The 22774-nt window shown below is 36.3% G+C and overlaps 1 pseudogene; it reads right to left on the bottom strand.

Moving 5' to 3' along the window:
• Positions 1-20532: 20532 nt before the first annotated feature.
• LOC148936775 (uncharacterized) lies at positions 20533-21035 on the bottom strand (annotated as a pseudogene).
• Positions 21036-22774: the final 1739 nt, after the last annotated feature.

Below are 22774 nucleotides of genomic sequence, written 5' to 3'. Positions count from 1 at the left end.
GATTGGGATCGTTGGATTCCCATGTTTCTTCTTGCCTATAGGACCTCTAAACATGAGGCTACAGGCGTAACTCCTTCAGAATTATTTTGCGGAAGAGATCTTACCTTGCCGATGGATTTGCTAAGAGGTACTCCTCCCAGTTATGGTTTTTCCGAGTCAGCGGAGGAGTACGTTCGAAATTTGCGGCAGAAGCTGGATGAAATTCATCAGAGAGTAAGAGAGAGATTAGAATCAAGGTCTTTGAAGATCAAGTGCCGCTATGATCGAAAGGCTAGGCATCCCGTTTTTGAGGAAGGACAGAAGGTTTGGTTATTTAATCCTCATCGTAAGAAGGGTAGGTCTCCCAAATTACAGAACGATTGGGAGGAGCCTTTTGAGATAATTAAGAAAATTAGTGATGTAGTTTTCTGTATTTCTCGTTCAGGTGGTCGGAAAAGCAAGGTTGTGCATGCTGACAGGTTAGCTCCGTATAGGGAAAGGGAAGAATTTTAAGTAGAGATTTTCGGGGCCCGGTTTTCCAATTTCGATATTACTTTTATTTCTTGTTAATTGTTTTGAGTTACTGTGTTCTGTTTTATTTTTCTTTAAGCTTCCTTCCGTCGTGAGAAGCGTCGTGGGGAGATCCTCGAGCCTGACCACCAAGCAAGATCTTCAGGCTCGTGCTTCAAACTGAAAAGAAGTCTGCCTCGCCCCCGGTTTTCCGAGTCGTGGTTTTTCCGGGGGACGATGGGCGAATGCCGAGGCAGGGGCTTAGTGTGTCTTTTAGAAAGACGAAAGGGTCCACGACGATTACCCCCACTTTGCCCGAAAAATAGAAGAGAGAAGTGCGCAAAGCTCAAGACGAAGAGTCAAGAGTGAAACGCGCGAGAATTTCAAGAACAAGATTCTTCTGAAGAGTAGAGAAGACTGGGATTGGAAGTAGCGGCGCCCGGTAACCTGAGGCAGCAGCCCAGGGTAGGGCAGGAAGTCGCCAGGAGCCCAGAAGTCTTTTCCTAAGAAGAAGTTCTTGAAAGAGGAAGAATTGTCGGGACGACAATTTTATGAAGAGGGGGGCAGTGTTGCGGCCGTGCGGTATTCCGTTCGGCGCTGCTAAGAAATAATCAATATCAATCGATAAGAGTTCGAATAGAGGATCGGCCCTTGGCAACGCGTCGTTCTCCGACTGTTTTTCAGATTTGACGGCTGGATTCTGCGGTGGCCGGACGCGTTTCTGTATCGTTGGTTTAATAAAGAGCGAGTCTTTCTTAAAACAGTGTTCTTCTTTTCCGAGAGCGCTCCGCCGAGTATCGCGATCACGGGAAGTAACGCCGCGAACGCGACAATATATTACAATGGAATCCGCCAATGTCCCCACGGTAACGTCTCCGTCGAATCCGGTACAATGTATCGTTTGTCGTACGGACTCAGAGCGATTTTCAACTCGGACACTGTGTATACTTGGTGTAGCTTGGATCTTATACATGACTGGCGACGAGTCATTTCGATCTCTTCATTCAAGCACTGCGTGTAATCGTCGAACGTTATTGTTCGCGCTATGACGTTATTTTTTACACCTTTCGTCTTTTTAATGTCTTTTCTGCCATCCATCCTCACCGCGTACATCTTCGCTTTGAGTCCGACGAATTCTGTCATTATCGCATCGTTATTCTCATCCTTCATTAGACCGGGTTTTTTATTCAGAGAGGCATCCCGTACGCGTTGCCCGACGGATAATCGCTCGTATCGAATCTAGCGTATCGCATTTCATCGTCTCGTACACATCGTCACATTCGATGTGATATACAAGACTGTCCGTGTCGGTGTACATGATCTTATATTTCTCGCGATACAGCGGTGACATGTATTCGTGGTGAAATTCGTACAAGCAGATTTTCGATATGTCGAGTATACACATACCCACGTAAATCGGCTTGTTGAATTTCACCTCGAGTTTACGCAGTTCGACGGCGATTAAGTTTTCCGCAAAGACGCTGCGGCTGTGGAAATTTGGTTTCGCGATCATTATTTCCACGCCATACTATCCATCATTTGGTCAAAAGTTTAATGTCGACGTGATTGCGCACATTTTCCATTGTTTTACCGAATATCGCGTTGTTCATTAATTTGTACAAATTTTTTTCGAAATCGTTTTTCGTACACGTTCTAAAGTGTGTATTGAGTTCGATGTAATCGCGGAGCCAGGCGAATTGAGCAAATTGTAATACGCGATGTATCTTTGCGATACGAAGACCATGGCGCGTACATTGCTGCAGGTTGCGATAATGAATGACATACCGCTTCTTATCGTATAATGTCGCGAGAAGTTTATCCTGCCGCGTGCCGGGTGGTTTATCGCGCGTCGGACAGAAAGGTCAGTGTCGATTGTGCAAATGATGCGGATACTCGAGATCGACCTCGAGAATATAACTCATAGACGAATCCGGAGCGATCGCGCTCGCGTCAAAGTTCTCAACGTCTTCCATCCATCGAAATTCGGCATAGGCAGTGGTTGACACATCGCCCATCCGTACAGATTATTTACGTCAAAGTACATCAAATACGACGACGGTTTCGACGGGTCGTACGAATGCATGTACTTGTTATTAGCCTGCGCGTATCTGCCGGAACATTGACTGAGACCGCCGCGTATACCGCGTTCGATAAACATAACCATATCGATGTCGGTGAGCAACTCAAATTTTACGCGCGTATGTTTCAACATGGCATCCCACGTGAAACCTGGCAATGTGTAGTAATGCGTGGGATCGAGTCCATAACTTGCGACGCAAGTTTCGCGGAAATTTTCGAAAACGTCGGCCAATAACAAGACATCGGTCTTGAGATATAGATCGCTGTATTCGCCGAGCGTTCGGATGGAGAACCGCTGCCAGACGTTCGCATAGTCGTTCTCCGTCACCGTGTCACCGGTCAACGAGCTATAGAACGATTCGCGCGGTGGTAGGTGCGTGTCCTGCAGCTTGTCCGCGCGATCCACGTATTCGTACGGAAAGACACCTTTGCGTGTCAACAAGTCAAAATCTTCGTTTGATACCGTGGAAAATTCGGAATATAAAATTTTTAATTTTTCTTTCGTTAGAAAAGATGCTAATTTATCAAGGCTGGTATTTAAAACACTTGTATGAATCTATGAACCGCAAGCGTACGTAATTTCGTGAATCTGATCTTTCGGTGGTATCATTAACGTGTTTTGTAAACGAAATATATTTTTCTTTTGTTATCGGAAGCAACGTCGATCCTGCCCTCGAACGTCGTAGCTATTTCCGTGATGATAAAGTGCGCGTCATAACCGGATAAGTTGTGAAATACTATGGGAATGCAATATGAATCTTTATAATTTAGATTACAATTTGAGTGCGCGGGACCACGGTAATGACCGGTAAGATGGCAATGATCGCGTACCCGCGTGTCGTCCGACGCAAATGATTTCTCGCAAATGTGACAACGCGTCGCGCTACGATATGCCTTCCACTGCTCTCTCGACAACGTTTCCATGGGGACATTCGCGGATAACAGAATTTTTACTTGATGCGCCAAATCTTCGAGTTGCCGAACGAACCACGCAACGCAGTCTTCGCCGCGACGAAATCGATATATCGATAACGCGTCGTCGTACGAGTATCGCACGTAGTATCCGATGCTAAATACCTCGTGCTGCTGGTAGATGTACGATGCGTCTTCCCTCTCTGCCGATTCCGTTCGCCGTAATACGCACTCCAAGTCCACGTAAACGATGAATGGAAGTCGTTCCTTATTTGTGTGGTTCTTGAATTCGAGCCACTTGTCGTCCTCGCTCGGCAGTCGGATGGATCGTTCATCGCAATCGTTCATCTTTTCGCAGTCCGTTATATGTGACTGCAATCTTTCAGACGAACTGAAGTAATGTAGGCATCTGCAAACGGAAAATATGATTTTTTAATAAACAATTTTATAAGAGAATTTTATAAGAGAAATAATAAAATTTGTTAAAATACATACCGGTCGCAAAAGTAGTTTTTTGTGTTCTTTTTTACTCAGTTGCGAGCTCACAAGACGGGACAGATCTTTAATGTACGCGAAGTTCCCCGCGTTGTCGTCGCGCGGATCCTGCACGTACAATAAATTTGCGTGCTTCTCCATCTTCCTTGATGTCAGCCATATCGGGAGAATCTCCTTTCCTCCCTCGAAGTCGTAAACGTTGATTGAGATGTCATTGATTCGTTCAAACTTCTTTATTTGATCTAACGTCATCGGAAACGTAATGTCTTGCAAATTTAACACTGCCGTATAATGCGGGTACGACAATTCCCGATTTGTATTCCTTTCAGCCGAATGCAGAGCCGCGATCACCGACCACGCGAAACACGCATTGTCCTTGGATCGTACATTGATCACCGCTCGCTTTAACATAATTTCTCGCGGTAATTCGATGTAACATCCCGCGTGCATTGGATTATATTTGTTCACGTTTACAGTCAAATTTAGAATTCGCGACAACGCCCATCCACTGTCGCGTTCTTGGAATTCTTCGAGCGACGCCAACGTGGGTTCGATAACGTACTGCTTGTACCACTCGTCCAAATTTGACACTCGAAAGAGTTCACTATTTTTAGTGTTTATACTTTTGTTCGCGCGTTTATCGCCCGTCACAAACTCGCCGTTAAATGCAGTGTTCACTTTCACACTATCATGTCTTTGTACAATGTCTCGCACTCGCTCGAGCACTACACCACCAGCGTCTTCTAAAAATTGTCGCGGCTCGATATAGTCCACATTGATCACCGCACCAGTCAATATATCCGGCTTTCAAATGCAGTATCGATTTCTCGCCAAGCGAGAGATCCATTGTCTCTACTAGTGCTCGCGTACTCACCACCAACGTGCACGAAACTTTCTAGTTGTACTTTTGCACTCGCGAGTCGCGCGATCCTCGCCACCGCAGATTGTCTCTTTGCAATGGTGAGTCGAGGACGCTTAACACAGCTAAGTTCCTCGAGTTGTTCGATGCACTCCTCACATCGTTGCAACCTCCAGCAGCTCGCGTTCCACTCGCTCTAGGTGTTTCATATTGCAAAATCTTGATTCTTTTAAATTGTTGTACTGTCTCATCAAAACAATTTTACATTTTTTTTACTTTCTTTTTTTCTTTTCTCTATAGCTGCTTTAACTTGAAGCCAATATATAAAGCGTTGTATTTCCGACATGTCCGGAGATTGATGGGAATAGATCAACCATATATGATTATCCTCGCTTCTTGGAATTATCTCTGCTACTTTTTGCCGCGAGAGAGGTAGTATATTGTATGCGTGTCCTCTATAATGATAATATGTGCACGCTTCCAGAATTATTTCCGCTCTCTCAGAAGGAGTGGAGAAGCAGAGAGTCGAATTGTAGCGTCTCTTAACTCTTGGACGAGGAATCGGGAAATAGGGAATTGGGGTATAGTGTCTCTTTATAAAATACACCGCCACGTTCACTGGTAGATGAGAGATTGAATCCCATAACGGAGAACTTGTTAATTCTTCCAATGACCTTTCCATATTGTTTTTATATCACATCATACTCTTCCACGGAGCACTTGCATATGACTCGTTCACAATGTTGTCTTTTTTCAATTTGTGCAAATTGGGCACATGTTGCATGGCATTATCACACGGACGGACTGTTGGCAATTGGAGCAAAATCGACTGTTTAGCGCATTGAGAGTATTTATCTCGTGCTTCCTAATGGCATACAATACTCCAATGTCAGTGTTCGCCAGACGAACCATGCATTCGGCACACAGAGTTAGTGCACCACCCATTGAATAATAAAATTGTATTGAACAATACTTTTTATTATTATTCAACGCAAGGAGTTCCGAACGGGTAACAATTTTTTCTGCATAATCCGTAAGGCCATTACTTTGATCACTTACGTAATTGCTATCGTCAGACAATGCGTGCTCTTCGTCTTCAATATCAATGTCAATATTGTCAATATTGTCAATCTCCATTTCTTCTTCATTTTCAAACACTTCGTCCACTATATTCACAAAGTCTTCATCATCCATATTAAACACATTTTCTATATTTAACACATTATCCATTTTCACCGTCAACTATTTTTTTCATACACATTAGACTTCCATCTACTGTGATCCTGCACACCCCATGACCCATTATATATCATCGACAATTTCTTTGTCCCTTTGTCCGGAGCATCATCATAGGTCTCCCCAATTTGTTTATAGCAGCCGGAGTATCGGCGCTTCTCTTGACACGCCGCGACACGTACGTTGATTTCTACGAAGAGCTATCTTTTCGCGGGCTCTTCCTAGAAAAAAATTTGAATGTCATCGCGCTCCTTTGCGAACATGTCGCTACATGTTTGATTGCAACAATGAAATTCTTAGAAAAAAAAGGGGGAAGGGGGGTATTAACCGTTAGGTTTGCCATGTCAAAAATTTACGCGATCAGTCCTCCATCGAACGATCTGCGACAAAAACGGTACACCGCTCCTCCATCATTCGAACAACACGCAATGTATTCCGCCAAAGGAAGCAGCGCATCGTACAATGGCGAAAAACAAAAGAAGGAATGTAACGCGTAAGTTTCAACTGCATTTTTTTAATTTTTTTCTCTTTTTTCCAATATTGTGCAGTATTATATATTTAATTTCCTCAGTATTTCGGTGGAGCGTCGCGCGGTGCGCTTACTGAGCAGACGTTACACTCTGACGGCCACGGGTTACAAATATTTGGAAATTGGAATCAACGTTGGTCCACCGAGCTACGTGGAGATCGCTTTGGGAGATCATCAGGGACAGGAATTGATACTGTCTCTCGAAACGTGGAAGGGACTCTACGAGCAGCGATGGAATATCTATAAATTGCTGCTAAACGATTACAAAGACAATTTTATAAGCGTCGGACCGTTAACTGTCAGAATTAGTCTGATGAACGACGTTACACTCGTACGTCTTGAATCTTTGAACGTACGCGTAACGATGATCGAATCGACGTTACGTCGAATGTTTGCTCTGAACGAATATATCGATGTGACGTTCGATCGACTCGTCAGATTCGTCGATACGATCGATACCAAGTATACGCGATTCTCCAACATCACGTCTATTGTAACAGATCCCGAGGAAGTGCCGAATACGCGATACGCGATATCTTCGATAGATGTCGATTGCGAGCTGTTAGCTTTAGTTTTTAGCGTATAAGAAAAAACATGTGAATAAAAAAAATTTCACACTTAAAAATGTATTCAATTTGTTTAAAAATATAAACATATATAATATGCAAAGAACATGTATTTCTTTCATTTCTTTCTTCCCCACCATAAAATAATTAGAAAAATAACATTCGCCATAAGAGAGAGAGAGAGAGAGAGAGAGAGCCGCAACGGAAGAGATAATAGATATACGAGAGAGAGATATTTATTTTTTACTCGGTGGCGGTGGCGGCGGGCGCGGCGGCGGTGGACGCGGCGGCGCCCCCCCCCCTGACGTCATGTCCACGCGCCCTGTCCAATTTTTTATATCATCTTCGTTATTTATCTTTTCGTAATTATTTATCACGGTGTTGAAGCCATCAATCGTCGATTCAATCGCACGCTGTTTACATTCAATGGCACTGGCTCGCCCAACACGCGCCGTCCCCCCCTTCCCCCCCGCCCCGAAGCTCCTCGGTTGCGCACAGTTAATAGCAATAAGTTTAAATAAATAATATACAATATCTGTAAAGAACATCGCATCTATACAAGACTTTATCTTGTTTTAATGTGCACATTACACTTGTTACAAAGATAAATATGTAAAAAATATAATAAAAAATAAAATTAAAAAATATAAAAAATATAAAAAAAATACAAAAATACAAAAATACAAAAAAATATAATAAAATTTTTTATTTTTCTAATTATTCTATCTTCTATCTTCTTATATCTATTCTTTATTATTTTCTAATTACAGATATAACTCTTTCTAATAACAAATATAATTTCCATTTTTTTAAATATAACGAACATTATATGTCAATGTTATTAATATAATGCTTACAACTGTAAGCGCTAAAGCGAACGTAGCCTATATCGTAAAGCGCAATCGTTTCAATGGTCAGAAATCAGAATCGAGCAGACTAGTGTGAGAATAAAGAATGAAAGAGTCAGGACTAGATTTGCTAGCCTCGTCTATTACCCGACGGCGGCCGAACTTCCGAACTCTCACAGACATGCTTTCTCCTTGTGTGCAGCATCCCCACTCCCTGATTCTCTCATGACTCTCGTCTTGAATTTAGCATCACTGGTCTTGATCATACCGTGGCGGAATCGTGCGCTCGGCGCTCGGCAACGTTGGCCGAAGAGAACAAAAACATCATCTTACTCTGTCGTATCGAAGCATCGTGAATAGAGAATAGGAATATCGTTGTACTCTCTCGCACTCACGACGCGTATGAGAAGAAAATAGAAATATTATCGTACTCTTTCGCATAGTATGTGCCATGGTCCAGCCTTTTGATTATCGTTCACTATTGCTAATGTAGTATAGCGAATGAATTGAAAAGAATAAACAGACATTAATACTGCATGAAGAGAAATGAAAATCGTTATAATCGTATATAATTTTATGTATAAAAATTATAATTCTGTAATATAATAAGAATGTGTATGAAATTATTTTTTCAGTATAAATGTATAATATATGTTTCGAAAATCTTTAAGAAATTCACAGTTTTGTGTAATTACTTATAAATTCAACAAGACATTTATTATGATAAATAAAATAATCAAATTATATTATTTCTTCTTTCTCTCTCCTTTTTATTTGATATAAGCAAAAATATGCGTAACTTCTTGAATTTGTAATTAATTATCTGAAATATAGTAAATATAGTAAATTTTTCATTTCTAAGAGTCGGAATATATACAATAAGATTGTAATAAGAAAATAATTTCGTACTTATTCTCACTCATTTATTAGACTCATTAGTTATTATAATTTTATAAAATTATATAACAGGTCATTATGAGTATGACAAATAAACCATACGACTACAACAATTTTCGAATATTTTCATACATTATTTTCATATCTGCTTACCCTTTTTAATTCATACTGCATATATCAATAATAAGCGGTGACCAGGTATCGTCGGAGACGCTCGACGACCGCACGGTGCATGGAGCACGAAAGAGTACAACGATAATATTTTTATTTCCTTCTTATATGCATCGAGAGCGCGAGAGAGTACGATATTCCTATTCTTTACTCACAGCGCATCGATGCGAGAGAATAGGATAATATTTCTATTCTCTTCTGCCAATCTAATGTTGATGGGCGCCTTCCTTCCTATTAATTTTTCAGGAAAAACGTTGTTTAAAAAATTCCGCACTTGCCAAAATGTGGAGGGGCACCGTCCTGCTGAAACCAAACTGAATCAAACTCTGGATTGAAAATGTTGCGAAGAGTTAGTACAATATCATCTTGGCATAGTCTCTACTTTTGTGCTGTTAGATTTCCATCAATGAAGAATGGTCCTATTATGTGCTGTCCAACTATTCCCGCCCAAACATTTAGTTTTTAGATATTGATTTTTGGATTCTCTCATCCAATGCGGATTAGAATCACTCCAGTATCGACTGTTGTGTCTATTCATTGAACCGTCTAACATAAACGTAGCCTCGTCTGAAAAAATAATCTTGTTTTGAAATTCCGATTGATCATCAATTTTCTGCATCATTACGTCATAAAATTCGAGTCGGCAATCAAAATCATGTGCGACTAATTCCTGGACAAGATTTATTTTGTATGGATGAAATTTGGAATTTTTGAGAACTCGCTGATCGGAATTATGGCTATAGTCATGAGCTTGGGCAGCTTTTCGAATAGAGGTATGGAGATCTTCCACGAATGATTGTAATATCTCTATCGAGGTATCTTCATTCGTAGCGATCGGTCTACCCGATCTTTGCCGATCCTTAACGCATCCTGTATCTTGAAAACGATTACATGTTTTCTATACAGTAACTGCAGAGATCTCTTGCCGACCTTGCCGAAACTCAACATTAAATAAATCTCGGACTTCTCGAAATGACCGCGGTCACCGTATCCTCGCATCATCAAAATACATTCTTTTTCTGTAACCGCCATTTCGGTGCAATCAGTTAGCCTATCCGACGCTCGTTTGATTACAGGTTATCAACGACCGTGTACAATTACTGAGTATCACAGTGGGGGAGTAATTTTCCGTCACAGTGTTTGAAACCTATCATACAATTTATTTCACAGAAAGATATTGGAGTGATTCTAATCCGCATTGGATGAGAGAATCCAAAAGTCAATATCCACAAAAACTAAATGTTTGGGCGGGAATAGTGGACAGCACATAATAGGATTCTTCATTGATAGAATCTTGGCTAACAGCACAAAAGTATGAGACTATGTTCCGAGACGATATTGTACCAACTCTTCGCAACATTTTTGATCCAGGGTTTGATTTAGTTTTGTTTCAACGGTGCCTCTCCACATTTTGGATTACAAGTGCGGAATTTTTTCTGAAAGATGGATAAGAAGGAGGAGCATAATCAAATGGCCATCCAGGTCACTTGACTTGTCTCCCCTGGACTTTTTCTTCTGGAGTTATTTAAAAGACCGAGTGTACAGAATTAAACCTCAAAATATCAATGACTTGCGACTACGAATTATTGACGAAGTGGTATTAATTACTTCCGAAATATTACAAAATGTTCAAACTAGTTTTTACAATCGTTTGGCCCACTGTCAAACTGTAGAAGGTCGACAGTTTGCACACTTATTGTATGCACCCACTCACCGACCACACACGCACGCACGCACGACGCACGCACGCACGCACGCACGCACGTGAAACGGAGAAGGTTTGGAGTCATAAAATACTGGGAAAGTGACGAACCCCAGAATCCTGATCTCCGTTACGCGCGTGCGCGTAACATAACAACACACACACACACACACACACACACACACACACACACACACACACACACACACACACACACACACATGCGCGCGCACGAACACATAAATACGCGAAGTAATAACCATTATGTCCTCGCCGTAGACTCTGGGTAACGCAAAGAACGATAACACAAGAAACATGGAATATAAATTTTTGTTTACATAACTTTCGATTGAAGGGTTGTAGCGAACTTTCTCAAAAACCATTGTTTTTGTCTTTAAAAGATCTTTCAAATGAGCTCCTAGTCGACCCCTCATGCCATTTAAGATTTTTAAGTCACTCCCGTCTCTTTGCCCTAAGGGAGTGGGAAGTGAGTGTCATCCTGATCAAAAGATAGTTTTCATGATCCTATCAAGTTCCACCAAATTTCAACTCTTTATCTCGATCCGTTCAAAAATTATGAGAATGTATCCAGACTTTTGACCCCCCCTGTATATGTGTATGGTGTGTGTGTGTGTGTGTGTGTGTGTGTGTGTGTGTGTGTGTGTGTAAATTATTTAACAAAGAATTTCAGCAAAATATTTCTATCAGACTAATTAAATAAACATGAATACTTTAAAAAGAATTTAAATCTTGAATTTATAAAATAGATTTATTAAAATATATTTGGAAAATACAAATTTTTTTCCATGCATTATTTAAAAATAAATTTAATTGAAAATAATATTAATGGTATTTTGCAAGTTGTATGTAATTTTACTCTCAATATTATTAATTATATAAATGCACGCATATATATCATGAATACATATATTGTGAATAATATTTATATAATTATAATAATAATAATAATGATATTTATATACTTTTTTCTACAGCATATTTAAATTAAAAGCAATTTTATTCTATTTTTTTACATAAAATACTAAATAATATATTTATCATAATATTCATATACAGATACTTATTCACATACAGATAATTACAATAGATCTTATATAAGTAACAAAGAATTTAACATTGGTTCTAATACAAGAGAAAAATATCGAGTAATGAATCAGAATAAAATGAAAAAAGTTAACCGATCAAACAATATACAAGATAACAATGGAAGAAAAGTAATAATTTAAATAATTTATCACAAGCTGAAATTGGTAAGTAAATGCCTATGATATACAACAGGGCTGACAAAGCGCGGCTCGCGGCCATCCCCTCCATCGAACGCTGTCCCCTCCAACTCGATTCATCGGCCGATTTTTGACGACTGTCAGACATGATGATATGGGGCCTATTTCCCATCATAAACTGTTCGAAATTTTGATTTTTATTCTTTGCTATATGACATAATGTAGCCAAGTCGGTCGTATTGAAAAAAATCTGATAATCTCAGGTATTCGCAACTGAGGAGCTCACGTAAAGATACACGGTCAGTCTCGCGCGCATAATGTGCTGACTCATTTTTATTTTCAATACGACCGATTTAGTTACATTATATTGTATAGCAAAGAAAAAAAAATTGAAATTTCGAACAGATTATGATATAAAGTAGGCCCCATATAATCGTGATTGACAGCTGTCACTGAAATCGACCGATGAATCGAATTATAAAGAAGAGCATTCGATAGAGGGGATGACTCGCGAGCCACTGCCTTTGTCAGCTCTAATATACAATGATATTTTTGTAAAAATTAGAATTAAAATATAATATAATATCATTTAAAATAAATAGAATATTATCAGAATTTAATATTGAAATAAATGTCTATAAATTGTAAATAATATTGACAATTCACATTGAAATATTTTTGCATATTTTTTATACAAATTTAGAAATAATAGAAATATAAACATTATTAACTATTCTGTATCAAATACACACACATATACTTAGTCACAGGTGCTGTTTCAAACTTAATTATTCTTATCTTTTTTTCAGTGCTACGCAACTTCTAATAAGAAATATGTCGAAGATAATTTTTTTATTGTAATATACTATAATTTTTTCATCTGTTTTAAAATGAAATTAATAATTTAAAATTTTTTAACTTTAATTTTAATTTTAATTTTATTTTTATATATTTGATATACTTTTTATATCTTATAATATAATTTCGCTAATTTCTATGTTAAAAGATATTTTACATAAACAATGACTTTTTGATTATTGATTCTGAAATAGTTGAAAGAAATAAAAATAATGAATATTGGAAAAAATGAAAATGTAGAAGAATATCATCTTTTCATCTAGAAGAATATCATGGAATGATAAAGGATAAATTATTTTTATTACAAATTAATGCCGTATTTCAAAATTTAATAAAAAGAAATTAATTTTCTGGAAAAGTAAGTTTCTTAATTAGTATCATTTTTTTTGTAAATTGACAATATATGTTTTATTCGTTTACAAATTAAATACATTATAATGATACATTTAAATAATTATATACATACTTACAATTGATTATCTAAAGAAACTAACAAGAGAGATTACGAGAGAGATAATAAAATATGACGACAAACACTGACTTTACTGGATACTTTAGTACGCGAGAAAATTTGAAAAGGCAGGAGAGGCAAGAAGCAAGAAATACGAGGATTTCTATTGAGATCGATTCCCATTGCAAACAATAGCACAATTAATGAAAGTAGAAGATATTTTGAAGCAACGTAATTCTCAATGCGGTGCTGCAATAGTAAATAAATATGTAGACGTTTATATAATGAAGAAAAAGGATTTTAATAACGTATAATGAAATATGAATATATAATAAAATAAAATAATTTGATAATTGAATACATATATGTATTACGAAAATATTAAATATATTATATAATAAATAATAAAATATGATTAACATTTTGAAACATTAAATGTATTTTATAAAAATCTCAAATTCTTTCAGAAAAATATTTTTAGTTTTTATAAAAAATTTTTACTCTTAGTATTTGTTATTTATTATTTGCTGTTTTTATTTTTTTGTTTGGATGATTGTAATTACAATAATTAATTAATTGTAAAAAATGTATCTTTCTCATGGTATATAATGGTATATAACTTTTAAAATTATTAGTCACACATTATTACTAAAAAAATTAAGTTATGAGAAAAAGTTTTATAATTATTTATAGCTTTGCAAGTTTTCATCATTTTAATGATGTGATTATTAATAGCAATATATTCTGTCTCGATATATCTTTTATGAATATTGCAATTTACTTAATCAGAGCAATAACTTCTGTGAATACCTTCATGTATGTTACATGAATACGTGTGTTATATAACAGTTACATTGTTGAGTGGGAAATTACAATTAACATTTATATTACATGTAATTTTGTGTTTGCTGAATTAACATGTAAAAAAGAAGTTAAGATAAATAAAATGTTTATAGAATGCGTACTTGATAATGTTCAAGACCAAGGAAAAATACAGCACAGAGAGATGAAATGATTTTATTATTCAAAGATAAGGTATCAAAATGAAGAAAAACAGAACGCTAGATATGCAGACAATGCCAACTAATCTATAATAAAAAGGATTATACAATTATACCGACGGTATGGTATCCAGCAAACATAAAGTTACTTGTAACATAAATGTTACATGTAATTTTGTGTTTGTTGGGGTAAGGTATAGTAAGGTAAGATAAAATATATTATTATTTTTATTATTAGTAAGAGTTGGTACCTATTTCATTGCATGTTGTACTATACTTGAGACATCGTAAGATTAGATTTATTTTCAGTTTTCTTTGTTCTGTGACGTCCCGTCGTTTTTTTATTCTATTATGTTGCCAACCTGACAAATATTTATTTTTGAATATTAAAAGCGTCACATCTTTTTTCAACTGATGAATAATCATCATAACAAGTAAAACTAGTTTTGTTTATCCTAATCCTTTTTGTTTATACATGGCTTATTGAGGGCCGCAATCAATAATAATAACAATAAAAAATAATACAATAATTTTAGACAGTACTAAAGCTCTTACCATTAAAAGTTCGGAAGTAGTTTATTTTATTAATAGATGTCTTATGGAGCTAGTTTATCATATGGCCTATACATATCGCATGAACAAGATTTCCTATATTATCGATAGATAATTCCTCGCGAACCCAACAGATGGCCTGAATCAAATTTGACTTCACCTTAAACTTTTATACATTAATAAGACAAGATAAAAAAATATTGTTAACAAAATTACTATTTCACATAGGGAATAAGGGACTAACAATAAAATTTTTGAAAAAACACAAATAAATAAGACCATGATGACGTCACTCAAACTCCTGTGAATAACAAGATAAATTTAAATTTGCAAAATGGTCAGTTTAATAATGACAACAAGGGCATAAAAGAGATTTTTCGAAAATTCAAAATTGCAAATGTTCAAGATGGCGATTTCATGATAACAAATCAAAATAATAACGCCGTTCGATAGCTCTATGTTAATTGTAAAATATCACCTTTAAATTTTCTTGATATGACTAACAGTTTTCGAAATAATTCCATTTGTTTATAATTTTGCGACTTTCTCTCAACAACTTCACTTACTCCCCCTCGTATACTAGTAAAGATCTGACATCGATCCGATATCAGTTCGTTCTCGAGATATTCACAATTATTTATTGCAAAAAGCGATCAGCCAATTATTAGGTGTACAAAAAAGTTCTGAGCTTTTTTTTGTAAAATTCAATCTTTATTCAAAAACAAACAAAAAAATATTAATCAACGAAATATTCCCCGTTTGCATCAACGACCTTTTGCCATCTTTCAGATAGCTTGCGAATTCCTTGACGATAGAAGCTCACCGGTTTTAAAGCAATAAAGTCATCATTGCATTTTCGTATCTCTTCAAATCTCACGAAATGTATCAGCCAAATGATACTGCAGCGACCGGAATAGATAGTAATCGGAAGACGCCATGTCTGGCTATACGCCGCGTGCGGAAGAAGTTCCCAACCTAACGCAAAGATATGGTCCTGAGTCGCTTTCGCAACATGTGGTCGAGCATTGTCATGAAGCAAGATCACTTTACGACGTCCTTGGCCAGTAAATGGCTTCTTTTCTTCTCTAATGCATCGCTCAAATTGGTCAATTGTGTGTTGGTAGCGGTCTGCCGATTGTTTCACCCAGTTGTAACAACTCGTAATACAACACACTTTTCCAATCCCACCAGATACAGAGCAAAACCTTCTTGACGTGGGCTTTGGCATCGATGTCGAAGGTTGACCGGAGTCAACCCATGATTTTTTAGGATTTAGGGTTATCATAAAGAATCCACTTTTCATCGCCTGTAATGATTTTGTGCAGAAAATCTTTTTTCCGGAACTTTGAAAGCAAAGTGAGTGCAATGTCACGCCGACGATTTTTGTTGTCTTCGGACAATTCATGCGGAACCTATCTGCCTTCCTTCTGAACCTTTCCCATCGTATGTAAACGTACGGAAATGGTTTGCTGCGTAACGCCAAGCTGTTCTGCAAGCTCCTTTTCAGTTTGCGCAGAGTTTATATCCAGCAGTGCTTGCAATTCGTCCGTTTCAATCTTTTGAGGGCGTCCAGCACGCGGTTATCTTCAAGACTGAAATCTCCTTGGCGAAATTTTTGTTACCATCTTTTACATGTAATATGACTTACAGCGTTCTCTCCATATGCAGCACAAATCATTGCAGTGGCTTCAGCAGCATTTTTCTTCAGATGAAACACGAAGTGGATGGAAAATCGAATATGCTCTTTTGTTATTACCATCGTGAACACTACTGATTTTTGAGATTATGTACATCAAACGCCAAACCGTATGGCATTTTAGAAGGCCAAATGTCAACGCTTTAAAACTGCAAAAGGGCGGGAAGATATATAAAATTTAAATTGTTATTTTGGTTGTATGAAATCTAAAGCTCAGAACTTTTTTGTACACCTAATATACCTAAATAACCTGTCTGAATTCTGTATTATTTATAAATTAATGCATGTGTGTGCACATTATAATGCATCGAATTGAATGAGTCCCAGTTGCGTACAAAATAAATCGGACACAACAGGTTGAATGAATCGGACACAGGTCCAAACGGACACAATAAGGAACGGACTCAAGATGGTTGAAATCGGACACAGTGACAATCGGACACAGTGATAATCGAACACAGTAGAAATAGACGCACGGATAATTGCAATCGTGAGTTTTCCTAAAAAAGTGTTAAAAGTGTTATTATATTCGAAGTGCAAGATGCAATCTTTCGCCGTACTAAAATAACAGATCCTAGAAATTTGGCAAAGACCTCTATGGACGTTTGGGGTAAAAACGTAATCTTTCATCTTATTAAATTGATAAGTCTATTATATACTAAAATGATAAATCCTAGAAAGATTAACAAAGACCCCAACGCAAAGATTGGATGTAAAGTTTTCGCTGATCTTTTCATTTTGTTACAAATGTATAATTTTGTATTGTTTTCGTAATTAGTTCTGTGATAGTGGCGGGGGCTTCGCCCACCCAGGGGGCTTTGCCCCCTGGACCCCTGACGAAGGGACTTTGCCCTCTCGACTCCCGTTCGGAGAATTTCACCCCCTGAACCCCTCTATCATGTGTATAGAACGCATGCTCACAACGCATGCTCAGTTTGCTGCATTACGTCGCTATGACAGATTTCCTAATAAAAAAAATCGTTAACTTTAACGCTTAATATCTCGATTCGCGGGCAGACCGCCGCGTTTTTTGCCAGATTTTTTTTATCTATTTATCTATTTAATTATCCATGCATTCATTTCCTACTGTGTCCGATTGGCACTGTGTCCGATTTCAACCATCTTGTATCCGTTCCTTATTGTGTCCGTTTGGACCTGTGTCCGACTCATTCAATCTGCTGTGTCCGATTTATTCTGTGCGCAACTGGGAATTTCCCATCGAATTACGTTATGAAATAGAGTAGACTCAATGTGTTTGCATGTCTCGAAATATTTATGATATGAATATTGCACCAAGAATCAAGATTGTTATTTTGCATGTATAATAAAGGATTTTAAAACTATTCATCGGGTATTTTGATCAACAATATTATCCTTACGGAGGATCTTAAATCTCAAAACTAACACAACTTGCAAACTGTTGTTATCGCACCGCGAGATCAACTATGTTGATCAACTATGTTGATCTCGCGGTGCGATAACAACAGTGAATAGAAAATAGAGAAAGACATTGTGCTAGTAGTGAATAGTGAGTGCGCGTTCCCTATATTCCTTTTTATCCTTAATTACATAAGCTTCTCTCTCCTTCTCTATCTTTTCTTTCTTCTATTACTAGTGCTCTGCGCCAGAGAAGGGAGCGTTTCTCTGTGACCCCCGTGCATGAGGGAGGTCCACCCTGTCCGCCTTAAACGAGATCGCAAGTTTTTTTTTCACAAAAAAAAATATAAATATCCGTACGGTGTAAGTAAGCGTTGAGGATGCACCTTAGCGTGATAAGTTATTGTACCCTGCTTAACTATCCTTAAAAATAGAAACCTTACACCTTGGCACGCTCTATTCTTACAAACTTTTGTTAATAAATCATGTATTAAATAAAAGGCGATGACAATAGAAAATGATCAAGGTAAGATACTAACTGCTTGTTAATTTCTTGTCCAATTGTGAATACTGTGAACAACTTGTCAACCTCTTATGGAATTATTTATCAATTTTTTCGTGATATATGTAAAAGTGGACATCGGTCCATCTCTGTTAGAATTTCGAAACGACTCTTCCAGGACTAATGTCAGGCGCTACTGAAATTGTGGATAACCTTCCTCAAACTGGGTATCTGAAGGAAGTTACTTTCGATTGTAACGGTTAAAGATAAATTCTTGGCAATAATTTTGATATTAAGAAATTAATAGCTGATAAATTTTTACGAAAACGTCTTTGCAATTTGTTAAGAAAGTCATTAGGCAGAGTAAATCTGATTTTCAGCATTTTGATCCTTAAAAGAATTTCATTAAAATATTTACTCTACTTCATAAAGAGATTTAGTAAAATCAAGTTTGGTTTAAAGAAAAACGATGTATACGAAAGAAAATTTCTTTCTTTCAATGGAATTTAGTTGATTATTTCTTGACGCAATTAAAACTTTATACACTTGGCAGGCAGTATTAACTGACTGAAACTGACTGAATAGTTAAGATAGAGATAGCCGATAGATTTTAAAATTTACAGCAGTCAAGGTAATGATTTACTCCTTTTTACAGAAATATGAATTATTTGATTCCTAATTTATTGGCGTATTACATGCCACAAGCCCGCGGACACGATAGGACTTCCGAAAATTTACGGAACCTGGAAGTCAGGAGCCGTGCGGAGTTTAAACGGATTTTTCCAACGCGCATACGGATAAGGGCGCCCGAAGAAATAAATCATTTAGTCGAAACAGCCTCGAAAGAAATTCCTGCAGACTGTTTGCAGATTATGTCATTTTTCATACATCTGCATTTGATCTCTCCTTATTATAAAGGAGGCGGAAGAGTTCGCTGCTCTCAATATACTTGATAACTTCGATACTGATGAAGGAAATTTCAATGAAACAGCTTTTGAACAGATAGAATTTATTTCGCCCGTCAGCGATTATGAAACATCAATAAACGAAAACAATCAACAAGATGAATCTTTGATAAATAAGAGTCAATAAAAGGAACCAACTTATCGAAAATTGAAAACCCACCAATCCTGGAAAGCGTGTCGCAAGAGCCAATAAGCGCTTTTATTACAGATACCGCCCCCCCCCCTCAAGAAATAAACCGATTCTAGTCATAACCGATTCTAGTCAATAACAGAGAAATCGGATATATAGGATGGATAAAGTCATTAATCTTGTGTTTATTGCGGACAATAACGCTTAATCATATTATTCTTACACTTTCGATACTATCGATACAATTTGATAATATTTTTGATACATTTTTATGAATAAAAATAATAACTAAAATCGCGCGATTATTTTGCTGATTCTTTCCTCCTGGTAGCTGTGCTCTATTTTCCCCACGCTCTCGGCTTCCCAGAGGTATTACCGCGTAGGTAGCCTTGAAAAAATAGAGACGCTCGTCTCTCGATTGAGATACGAGGGATCGGGTAAAATCGAGTTCTCATCGCGAATGTATTTCGATGAATTCAGTCGATATAGAAATTGTGAGAGTTAAGGTGCCTTTTCATACGCAGCGGCAGTAAGAATGTCACGTGATTCAAATTTTCTAGAACGACTTCCGCTGCATTTGCTGCTCATGAAAAGGAATAACAGCAGCAGCGTATTTAGCGGCAATTTTCAGTTTCATAATGTCATACGATCAAAAATTATATCAGTGGCACAGAGAATGTGTGTTTTGTGCACAAATAATTCAAAAATATGGAAAACTTGAAAAGGCAAAAAATTGCGATTGCGGCAACTGTTGGTGCAGTTGTAATTTGAATAACCAAAATTTCTAAAAAAAAGCGAGTTATATTGTATCATTCCTTCTCAACTTTAATTCATTTTTATGGAGTTCAGTTTATGGATTTTTATTTGTGTTATTGACTCTGTTTTTATTTAATTTGTTTAACCATACACAAGCTTTATTTTTTATATTAAACATTTATTTTCACAGGTCTTCCAATGTCATATTTTTAATATCTTACATAGATTCCGAAACCGCATCCCATGTTTTAGCAGTTATCGTTCTGTTGCTAAATTGCTGAATTGTTGTGCTAAAAGTAAACTGTAATTATATAACGCTTCCCGTTTTTCAACCTCAATAAGCAATTCTTCTAGGTCCGTTGAATTAGGAGAATTATTGAGTAAAATATTTTCACTCATTTCTGATAGCAAATGAATAAATGATTCCTCAAGCGCAACATGTTTATCTTCATTTGAATGACTTGATGGTTTATCGTATGCAATGTTTTCCACGCCATTCTCCATAGCACTTCCTTGTACTACGACACCACTACCAATATAAAAAATCATTATATATACAGTTATTTTAATTTTTTTTCAAAAATTGTACATTATTTTCATTTATATTTACCGTGTACTGGATAAAAATATCTTATTATCAGTGAAAAACATTTCATATCCTTCCAAGCATTTATGACTTGAAATTAATGATTCTTCGATTATTTCTTTACAAATTCCACATTTAACAAAAAAATAAATTAGTAATCAGCACATTTAAACTGTATTGTTAAGTTACATAAAATATGTAATTTTCCATTAAATAATTTAGAAAATAAAAAAGCAACACCAAAGTTTTTTTCATTTAAAATAAACTATAATTTTTTAAATTACAGAATTATTTATAATAAACAAGCTTTAAAAAATTACAACAATTCATTATTTATATTCTTGATATTAACAAACTGAGATTATGACTTCATACGTCTATATATATACATACGTCTTGTTACTATTTATTCGAAATAGTTAATTAATAACATATTTCATGTAACATCATAAACAAGTTTCTATACCTCCATTTGATGTCATTCTCCTGTATTTATTAATATATTAATTGATGTTATGCTGCACGCTGCATAGATTTCTTCTGTTTTGCTACGGATTTGTTCGTCCGGTTCAACTTCAAAACAGCAAAGCGAGATGCGGTAAAATTATTTTGCGTCGGAAGTACGTCATCTAGTGAACAAATTTTAACCAATAACAGCGAACTACTGCAGCTGCATGTTGCACATGAAATGGCACTTTTAGAGTAAATTTGATTTAGGAAACAAATCGCCATTTTCAGCTCAAAATCCCTAAGAACCGCAAAAGTGCCGAGCGATATGACAACTACAAATCCATAACTATCTCTGTTCGCATTAGGCTCAGAATTTGTTGACAAAGGGTACTTACAATAATTCAAGTTCGAGTTAGTTTCACTAGGACCAAAATCTATCATTAAGTCGACAGACTTTGTACAGAAAATCCAAAAAATCCGATTACTTCTTGAAGACATGTTGTAGTTAGTTTTGATGTAGAATCCCTGTTCACACAAGTCCCAATCAATAACACACTAGACATAATTAAGTCTTAACATGAAGTGCCCTCCACTCTTATCCCCCTTATCGAACACTGTTTGAAAATCATATATTTCTCCTGTAACAACCAATTCTATAAACAAACTTCGGGGGCGACGAAAGAGGGTTCCCCCATTTCTCCTGTAATCGCTAACATCTTCATGGAGAACTTCGAGAAGGAAGTTCCTATGCGAACCGCCCAAGAAACTTAAAGTTTGGTTCCATTATGTAGACGTTATGTATACTTTTGTAATCTGGAGACATGGTAGAGCAGAACTACGAAAATTCCTAAATTTCCTCAACACTCAACACTCCAATATCCGTTTTACCATGGAAATAGAAGAAAATGGAGATTTGATGCAAGTTTAATGAAGTATCACGTTTAAAAGAAAAAAGGTATCACTTGATTTTTATTGATATTTTTTATATTATATAAAACTGTTTATAATTATATAAATTGTAATTATATAAAATTGTAAAAATTATATAAAAATTACATAAAAATTATTTAATTATATAGAATGTTAAATATAATTAATATTAATAATTTACAATAACATTAATTTTTTTAACAAAATTATATTTTTGTAAATGTAAGGAAAGAAAGTATATAATAAAACACATTTATATGTTTAAATTAAAATATTTTATTCAAAAATTAAGAGCATGCTTTTTAATGGGCCTCCTTTTAGTTATACATATACTATACTTATGTTTAATAACAAATAATAAATAATAACATTTATGTTTAATAATAATTAATAATATTTAAATACTTACCTTACTTAAGAGGATCCTAAAATAACGGGAATTACCGACATATTACAATGCACCAAAGAACTTTTTATTAGCTTGACAGATTGC

Source organism: Pogonomyrmex barbatus, unplaced genomic scaffold, assembly GCF_055798465.1.
Source record: "Pogonomyrmex barbatus isolate J1 unplaced genomic scaffold, ASM5579846v1 scaffold2, whole genome shotgun sequence".
In the NCBI taxonomy this organism is placed as follows: domain Eukaryota; kingdom Metazoa; phylum Arthropoda; class Insecta; order Hymenoptera; family Formicidae; genus Pogonomyrmex; species Pogonomyrmex barbatus.
The sequence above is the reverse complement of the archived record's forward strand: the minus strand, read 5'-3'. Positions and strand labels throughout refer to the sequence as shown.